The sequence below is a fragment of the Trachypithecus francoisi genome, unplaced genomic scaffold (genome assembly GCF_009764315.1).
Source record: "Trachypithecus francoisi isolate TF-2019V2 unplaced genomic scaffold, Tfra_2.0 Lachesis_group10, whole genome shotgun sequence".
NCBI classification, from domain to species: domain Eukaryota; kingdom Metazoa; phylum Chordata; class Mammalia; order Primates; family Cercopithecidae; genus Trachypithecus; species Trachypithecus francoisi.
Window position 1 is genome coordinate 31,060,160 of NW_022681455.1, and position 9,909 is coordinate 31,070,068.

At 45.1% G+C, this 9,909-nt stretch overlaps 1 non-coding gene across 1 annotated transcript; it reads left to right on the forward strand.

The window, feature by feature from the left end:
- The first annotated feature begins 7,265 nt into the window (after positions 1–7,265).
- Positions 7,266–7,367, forward strand: LOC117088853. The gene has a single exon (XR_004439375.1). It is a non-coding gene; the product is annotated as a U6 spliceosomal RNA (small nuclear RNA).
- The last annotated feature ends 2,542 nt before the right edge of the window (positions 7,368–9,909 follow it).

Genomic DNA, 9,909 nt, shown 5'->3' on the forward strand with positions numbered 1-9,909 from the left:
AGCCAATGTTATTTATTTATTTATTTATTTATTTTTGAGACAGGGTCTCATTCTGTTGCCGACTAGAGTGCAGTCGTGCAATCACGGCTTACTGCAGCCTCAACTTCCCTGGATTGAGGTAATCCTCCTACCTTAGCCTCCCAAGCAGCTGGGACTACAGGTGTGAGCCACCACACCTGACTAATTTTTGTATTTTTTGTAGAGACAGGAGTCTTACTATGTTGCTCAGGCTGGTCTTAAACTCCTGGACTCAAGTTATCCTCCCACCTTGGCCTCCCAAAGTGATGGTATTACAGATGCGAGCCACCATGTTTAGTTTTATTTTTAACATAAAGAGAAAATTATTGAGCAAAAGAGTCTCTCTACAGTTCTTAAGATTGTTGTCAGAACCGCCTCATACTCTTTCTGCAGTCTGTGCTTTGAGCAGCAATATAAAAATGCAGTATTTTATGAGCATCAATAGCAGGGAATGTAAATTAGCCTATTTTTTTTTTGGCTCTGCTTTGCTTCTGATCATTAGAGGCCAGCAAAAATAGAATGAGAACTGCAAACTCCCTTTTGTTGTTCCCAGAAGATCTCTCCATAGCATGGCACATCAGTCAGATTTCGGGGCTGTCTCATCTACATCTCCATAAGAAAGGATCTTGTTGGAAATACACTGAGGCATACACTGAAGCAGAGGCCCCAGTGCCACCTGGGCAGAGGCAGGCCAGAGAAAACAGAGGGAAATGAAAAGAAAGACTTCCTGGTATTCACTTCTACATACTGCCAGCTAAGCTGCGCTGGGTACCTAGAGCCCACCACATCTACACCACAAACTCAACTGGGCCTTCAGGGTTTTTTTTTTTCTTTTTTTTTAATCCGAGTTTCGCTCTTGTTGCCCAGGCTGGAGTGCAGTGGCACAATCTCGACTCACCACAACCTCCGCCTCCCGGGTTCAAGTGATTCTCCTGCCTCAACCTTCCTGAGTAGCTGGGATTACAGGCATGTACCACCATGCCTGGCTTTTTGTTTTTGTTTTGTTTTGTTTTGTTTTAGTAGAGACAGGGTTTCTCCATGTTGGTCAGGCTGGTCTCGAACTCCCAACCTCAGGTGATCCGCCCACTTTGGCCTCCCAAAGTGCTGGGATTACAGGCGTGAGCCACCGTGCCTGGCCGGGCCTTCAGGCTTTATGTGGCTGATTGAACACAACCATCTCTGCTTCCAGCAGAAATCCCACCAAAATGTGATAAAGGGGTTTTAAAAGGCAAGAACTGACAAGAACAAAAGAGAGGGAGAGAGAGAGAGAGAGAGAGAGAGAGAGAGGGAGAGAGACAGAGAGGGGGAGAGGAAGAAACTGACTACACAATCTAAATAAATAGAGAACAAATCAAGATATGGGTAACAAATAGACAAATGTCTTAGCAAATAAGAGAAATTTAAAGGTAAAATGTCTGTGGGAGAATCTCAGAAGCAGGCTGATTTCACATAGCAGAACCCCAGGAAGGAATGGAGAGACCAAGTATCCCAAAACTGAGTGTGCAAGAGGGCCTGGAACCAGAGGTTGATGGTCTGTGTAAGAAGCCATTAGAACCCTAGATCTCCTAATTCAACGTGCATGGCAGAGTGACCCCTGTATTCCACCCTAATGAATGGTTTGCTCACTGGAGGCGTTGAATCATGCCGCGTCCTGGGAACCACAATGAAAATCATTTGAGGCTGCGCACGGTACCTCATGCTTATAATCCCAGCGCTTTGGGAGGCTAAGGCAGGAGGATCACTTGAGTCCAGGAATTCAAGACCAGCCTAGGCAACACAGCAAGATGCCAGCTCTACCAGAAAAAAAAAAAAAAAATTATACACATATATATGGCCTATGGTCTTCTGGCTTTATGTGGCCAGAAGAAAAGAAAACGAAATAAAATAATGAAGAAATAATAATAGAAAATAAGTAATAATAAAAGAAATAACAAAATAAAAGAAGCAATAAAGGAAAGAAAAAGTCATTTAAGATTATGTAAAAGCCCGCATATGGAACAGTAAGGCTTCCTGGTCCCCTCCACGAAGCTGGTTCTGAGAACTCCAGCAGCCAGACTTGCCCCAGGCCGATGAATAGAGTAACCTTCTCTGGAGAGACTGACCAGACAAGGAAAACCACCTAGGACCACAGGGGTAAGGGGTTCAGACAGATACTAAGCTACTGTCACTTGACTTCAAAACCCTCTTCCACTCTCTCCTTTCCAGCTGGTTCCCTCTTAGGTGTTGAGGGAGGTTTCAGCACTGGAGGAAGAAGGGACCCCCTTCCCTTGTTGGCTTCCCAATCCTGCGGGCATCACCACAGCCAAGGATCTTCAGCCCTGCAGCAACAGCTGGTCCAGCAGCAGTAGCAGGTTCTTCCCTACTCCCGGCAAGGGCCTCTTCCCACAGCCTCAGTGATACCGGCTCACTGGCCAGGCTCCTCCTTAGGGAACTGAGTTCTAACTCCGTGGGGCCATCCTCCCAGACTCTCCCATTGAATAATCCTGACCTCTTCCCTCAGTTCCCCAAGCCTGAGAGAGAGGCAGTTGCCCCATTCCTAATTCCCACGCATTCTACCTCTGCGGTATCTCACTGCCCTTTTTGTCTTTTTAGATCTCAGTATGTGGTTAACAATCCTTTATACAAAATTACCTCTGTCTGGGCACGGAGGCTCACGCCTGTAATGCCAGCACTTTGGAAGTCCGAGGCAGGTAGATCACCTGAGGTCAGGAGTTTGAGACCATCCTGGCCAACATGGTGAAACCCTTACTCTACTAAAAATACAAAACTTAGCTGGGTGTGGTGGCAGGTGCCTGTAATCCCAGTTACTTGGGAGGTTGAGGCAGGAGAATCATTTGAACCTGGGAGACCGAGATTGCAGTGAGCCGAGATCGCCCCACTGCACTCCAGCCTGGGCAACAGAGTGAAACTCCTTTTCAAATAAAATAAAATAAAATAAAGTAAAACAAAACAAAATTACCTCTGTTTAAATATTTGGATTGTTTTTCTTTCACCTGACTGGACCCTAATTCAAGGGTCTTCCGGACAAACAGTTCAGCCCAGTTGCACTATGGTGAAGCCCACTGAAACCTCCCCCCACCCCACCGCACACACCTGGAGTTTCCAAACAGCTTAAGATGTAAGTAAGCCAAGGATTACTGTATCATTCACAAAGCCCAAGCCCCAATCTGAGCAGAGAAAGTGTATTATTAGAAAGAATTATTGACTGTAACGGGGAGTAGCTAAAAAGACGTGCAGAGAACTCCAAAGAATGCTATAGGGCCGAGGGAGAGTACCCAAAGAAGGACACACGTGAAAGCATCCCCACCCCAAAGCTAGATTCAGAACTCGCGGCAGAAAGTGTGCATGTGCCCACCGGGTGCCAGATTATTTCCCTGGGATGCGCAGGCCAAAGCCTATGCACTGTCGTGAGCAAGCGGGAAACTGGGGGGGTTGCCGCATCGGGAGCCCACTCACTGCATGCAAGGCCTGGGGCATGTAGCGTCCACGTCAGCGAAAGCTCGCTGGGGGAACGCATGCTGTCAGCACGCAGCTGGGGCAGAGGCCACCGGATGTTGCCACCTGGCCATTGATGGGCCCTGCGGCAGGAGCAACAAGAATCACAAACCGTAGCTCCCGGAACCGGAGAGAGAAGAAATGCTTTCCTACGGCAGTGTCCCTCCGGCGCCCTCTACTGAGAAAACTTAATATTGTGCTGGCTGCGAAGGAGAACCGCCTACGTCATTAATACAGAGCAGTTAAGAGGATGCATTTACGGTTGAGAGTCAATACATTGATAAGAACCTAGTCATTATGGGATGAAAACCACTGACATGGGGCCGGGCGCGGTGGCTCAAGCCTGTAATCCCAGCACTTTGGGAGGCCGAGACGGGCGGATCACGAGGTCAGGAGATCGAGACCATCCTGGCTAACACAGTGAAACCCGTCTCTACTAAAAATACAAAAAAAAACTAGCCGGGCGAGGTGGCGGGCGCCTGTAGTCCCAGCTACTCGGGAGGCTGAGGCAGGAGAATGGCGTGAACCCGGGAGGCGGAGCTTGTAGTGAGCTGAGATCCGGCCACTGCACTCCAGCCTGGGCGACAGAGCGAGACTCTATCTCAAAAAAAAAAAAAAAAAAGAAAACCACTGACATGAAAGACATGTATTGAAAACACAAGAATTAAGGAATATAAAGCCAGGTGCGGTGGCTCACGCCTGTAATCTCAATGCCTTCAGAAGCCAAGCTGGGCAGATCGCTGGAGCCCAAGAGTTCAAGAAGAGCCTGAGCAACGAGGCGAGATTCTGTGTCTACAAACAAATACAAAAATTAGCCAGGCGCGGTGGCGTGCACCTGTAGTCTCTGCTGCTCAGGAGGCTGAGATAGGAGGATCACTTGAGTCCGGGAGGTTGAGGCTTCATTGAGCTGTGATTAAGCCACTGCCCTCGATCACAACAGAAAGACCCTGTCAGAAAAAAAAGGGAGAGGAAATTTAGAGAATGCAAAGAGCCAAATAATAAAATCCCCTGCAATTAATGTTTTCATAAACGTAAGAGACAATATTTTCTCCATGGTAAAAGAACACATTGTTAAATTAAAAAATTAAAATTGAAGAAATCTTCTAAAAAGAAGCAAAGGATAAAGAAATGTAGACGGGGCTGGACACAGTAGCTCAGGCCTGTAATTCCAGCACTTTGGGATGCCGAAGTGGGTTGATCACTTGAGATTAGGGAGCTGGAGACCAGCCTGGCCAACATAGTGAAACCCCATCTCTACTAAAAATACAAAAATTAGCCAGGCGTGGTGGCGTGCGCCTGTAATCCCAGCTATTTGGGAGGCTAAGGCAGGAGAATCGCTTGAACCCAGGAGAGGTGGAGGTTGGAGTGAGCCGAGATAGCGCCACTACACTCCAACCTGGGTGACATTGTCTCAAAAGAAAAAAAAAGGAAAAGAAATGCAGATGGTATAGAAAATACATGAAAATTAGATAATCTGGATGAATAGGAGGATTTCCAGAAAGAATAGACAGAGGGAACAGAAGGGATGAAATTATCAAAGAAATAATTCAAGAATTTTTCTCAGAACTGAGATATATGATTCCAAAGTGAGACAGACATAGACGTCAAGTGTCTAACAGAAGTGTCTAACAAAAGGAATGAAATCCAAGGCATAGTATCATAATTTTGAAAATACTGAGCCCAGGCTGGAGTGTAGTGATACAATCATGGCTCACTGCAGCCTTGAACTCCTGGGCTCAAGGGATCGTCCCTTCTCAGCCTCCTGAAAACTACAGACGTGTACCACCATGCCCAGCTAATTTTTAAATTTTATTTTATGTTTTGTAGAGACAAAATCTCACTACGGTGCCCAGGCTGATCTTGAACTCCTGGGCTCAAGTAGTCCTCCCACTTTGGCTTCCCAAAGTGCTGGTATTACAGGTGTGCACCATAACACTTAGCTGAGGGCTTTTCAGCAGTAGCTCTGGAAGCTGGAAGATAGTGGAGCAGTACTTTCCTAATTTAGGTGTAAATTTTACAACTTGGAATTTTATTTTCAGTAAAACTGTTAATCAGATGTAATAATAATATAAAAGACATTTTCAGACAAAATTTCAAAAATTACCCTCCCTTGCCCCTTACCTTAGGAAGTTCCATCAAAGTAAGGGAATAGATCAAGAGAAATAAAGATGTGGGATCCTCCAAAGAGCGAAGAGAATGAAAATCACAGGAGGATGCTGAAGAGACATCCTAGGAGGTTGCTGTGTGGGAGAAGTGGGGATCCACAGGTCCAGATCAAAATGGTTTGGAGGCCGGGCACGGTGGCTCATGCTTGAATCCCAGCACTTTGCGAAGCCAAGGTGAGTGGGTCACTTGAGGCTAGAAGTTTGAGACCAGCCCGGCCAACATGGTGAAACCCCGTCTGTACCAAAAACACACAAAAGAATTATTAGCTGGGCATGGTGGCATACACCTGTAATTCCAACTACTCAAGAGGCTGAGGCAGAGAATTGCTTGAACCCAGAAGGCAGAGGCTGCAATGAGTCAAGATTGCACCATTGCACTTCTGCCTGGGTGACAGTGGATCTCAAAAAAAAAAAAAAAAAAAAAAAGACGGGGCCAAAACCTCAGGAATTAAGAAAATTCCTTTACCTGGTTACAGAAAGATATTACCAAGAAAAAGAGGGAATTGATTAATTGTAATACATTAGACTGCAGAGAAAAAAATAGACTTCTGAAGAATTTGCTGACAGATTTGTGATAAATTCATAGACAAATGATCAAAAGAAAACCTAGTAGATCTGTACAGTTCTGGATATCATTCCATAAAGCCCAGCTTAGAACCTGCGCCCTCAGCCTTTCTAAAGATTTCAAAAGCTCTTAATACCCTTTGTAAAATGTCTGTAAAATGTCTTCCTGTTAATTTATCTAGCATAATTTCTGGTTCCTGCACTGAACCCTGACTGATATAACTTCCTATTAAGAAACAGGAAGAAGAAAACTAATTGAGCATCGAAATGCTTTTACTTCTAGGAACAGAGAATTAGGGATTGGTACCGGACTATAGTTTTTGTTATGTCTTCTAGAACTATTTGACTTTTTAAATTACTTATCTGCATAAATTTGATAAAAATTTTAAATAGTTAAATAAAAACTCATTTAGGAGATAATATATTAGAATACTAAGATGTGTACTGAGTTTAAAAAACAAAGAGGCCAGGCGTGGTGGCTCACACCTGTAATCCCAGGATTTTGGGAGGCCGAGGCAGGCAGATCACCTAAGGTCAGGAGTTTGAGACCAGCCTGGTCAAGATGGTGAAATCCCACTTCTACTAAAAATACAAAAATCAGCCGGGCGTGGTGGCGGGCACCTGTAGTCCCAGCTACTTGGGAGGCTGAGACAGGAGAATTGTTTGAACCCGGGAGATGGAGGTTGCAGTGACCAGAGATTGTGCCACTGCACTCCAGCCTGGGTGACAGAGTGAGACCCTGTCTCAAAACAAACAAACAAACAACAACAACAACAAAAACAAACAAACAAAAAACAAAGAACTCCACCATCCATGCAGACTGCCTTTTCTCTTTAAAAGTGGCATCTGAGGCCAGGTGCGGTGGCTTATGCCTGTAATCCCAGCATTTTGGGAGGCAGAGGCGGGTGGATCACCTGAGGTCAGGAGTTTCAGACCAGCCTGACCAACATGGTGAAACCTCGTCTCTACTAAAAACACAAAAAAAATTAGCTGGGGATGGTGGCAGGTGCCTGGGCAACAGAGTGAGACTCCGTCTAAAAAAAAAAGTGGCTTCTGACACAGAGAATATTAGCATGGCCCCTGCTCAAGGATGACACACACATTTGTGAAGGGTTCCATTAAAAAAAAAAAAAAGTCTGGGCGAGATGGCTCAGTCCTGTAATCCCAGCACTTTGGGAGGCCGAGGCAGGAGGATCACTTGAGGTCAGGGGTTCAAGTCCAGCCCGGCCAACATGGCAAAACCCCATCTCTACATAGCACAGAAAAATTAGCTGGGCATGGCAGTGCATGCCTATAATCCCAGCCGCAGCTACTCCGGAGGCTGAGGCAGCAGAATTGCTTGAACTCAGGAGATGGAGGTTGCAGTGAGCTTAGATCATGCCATTGCACTCCAGCCTAGGCAAGAAGAGCAACACTCCATCTCAAAAAAAAAAAAAAAAAAAAAAAGGCATCTGAATATATACAATTACAATGTCAATAAAAATAGATAAATGAATAAATACACTTAATCTATTTTTTTAATGGCATCTGGACATTCCTACATTGTGGAAAATTTACAAATATATAGTAGGGATACCTCTCATAAATGTATATAAGCCTCTCAGTTTTTCCTTCCAATGCATTGCAGATTGTCTTTATTTAGCCCTTTTCCCAGGATCCTGAGACTGAGAACAGTGCAAGTTATGCTTTTTTTTGTAAACACAGCACCTCACAATTCTAGAGGACAACCAAGTAAACTTCAGGGCCCTACGTCGATCACCATTCCATCTGCTCTTCTCTGCTCTGATTCTTCCTATCCCTGCAGAAACCCAAGCCCTCCTTAGCCAGTGGAGCTGCTGTGGTTGCAAATAACCTTGTGCCCCTGGGAACCTGTGAGATGCAATATGTCATCAGTCTCTCTCAATCTTGGCTGGAGTCCAAGAGAAAGGCAGCTGCTCTGAGGTTCAAGACTCTCCGGTGACTCAGCTCTCTAATTCCCAGTACTCTGTGCACAGGCCTTCCTCAATTCCATCTCCTAGACTATGCCAGATGCAGGTTGAGTCCTCAACAATGAGATAACCAAGATGCAAAATCCTAAAATCCTTCATTAAGCACCTACCAGCTGCAGTGGCCTTGCTGGGGCCCTGAGGGAGATGTGTGTGGCAGACTGCAGGCCAAGTCCTTTTTTAAGGCTGGTGTCATGAGAATTACTCAACGCCTCCTGCTGCTGGGGAAAGACACCTCACCCCTTTTGTGGAAGCCCAAGGGAAAGGACTCATGGGACAAGGCAGGCTGCCCTGCGTCTTGTCTAGGCAGAGTCACTGCAATCACACATGCTCACTAATCCAGTTCACTAAGGTAGGAAGCCACAGTAAAGTCTGGAGCCAAAACTGTATAAATAAAGAGAGTTCCTTTATCTGGAATGGCCTCAATTTTTGAATAAGGAGTTTTTTGTTGTTGTTGTTTTGTTTTGTTGTTCTTTTGTTTGTTTTTGAGACCGAGTTTCTCTCTTGTTGCCCAGGCTGGAGTGAAGTGGGGAGATCTTGGCTCACTGCAACCTCCGCCTCCCAGGTTCAAGTGATTCTCCTGCCTCAGCCTCTGAAGTAGCTGGGATTACAGGCGTCTGCCATCACGCCTGGCTAATTTTTGTACTTTTAGTAGAGATGGAGTTTCGCCATGATGGTCAGGCTGGTCTTGAACTCCTGCCCTCAGGTGATCCGACCGCCTCGGCCTCCCAAAACGCTGGGATTAAAGATGTGAGCCACCGAGCCCATCCGTAAGGACATATTTTTTAATGACTGCTCTTTTTTTTCTCCTCTTTTTTTTCTTCTTCTCTTTTTGTTTTCAAATAATTAAAGATGCATGAAAAGTTGCAAAATTAGTATAGAGATGTCCTGTGCACTCTTCATGCAGCTCCCCAATGGTAAGCTCTTACACACTATAGTACGTTATCAGAACAAGCAATTGATGCGTATTTTCTCAATGCATTGTGGTAGGTGGATTTGATACTTGAGACCCTCAACAATCTCCGCATATCATGACTAACAATAGAGGCTCATAGTTTTCAAAGGACTGCCCTGTGAAGGAACTGGATGGAATTTTGTTTGCAAAGGGCTGAGAATCACTGCAGAGGCAATAAATGGAAATGTTCCTGCAGACTGTCACTATAGAGAGCAGGGCTGATGGATGTCAAAGGATATCTGGGGACATAAGCCCTCAGTAGGGAGGAGAGCCAAAAGGCCATTGTGGTTGGTTATTGGAGAAGTTATTTGGATAGTTTTTAATTAGAGACATCTCTTGCATGAATGGATTTCCTAATGAAATCAGATTTTGATTGTAGAAAACATCATTAAAATATAGGAAACATCAGTATATTCTAGGACCTGAGAGTAAAGAATGAAATCCCTTTTAGAGAGATACACTATTTTCTTTTAGGAAGATGGGCATAGAAGTGCAGGAAGTCAACTAGATGTGTCAAAATATAAATTTTTGGCTGCTTGCAACAGAGACACAAATGCCACTAGCTTAAATTAGGTAGAAAAAGTTTTCCCACCCTTGGATCCAAGCACATGAGGACCCTGCCTGGGCTCCATGATTTAGAGGGACCTGCTCTATCATTCCCCCATCTTACAGGACAAAAAGTCTGAGAAGCCAAAGGGATAGGCCTACCCATGAAGCTTGCATCTCT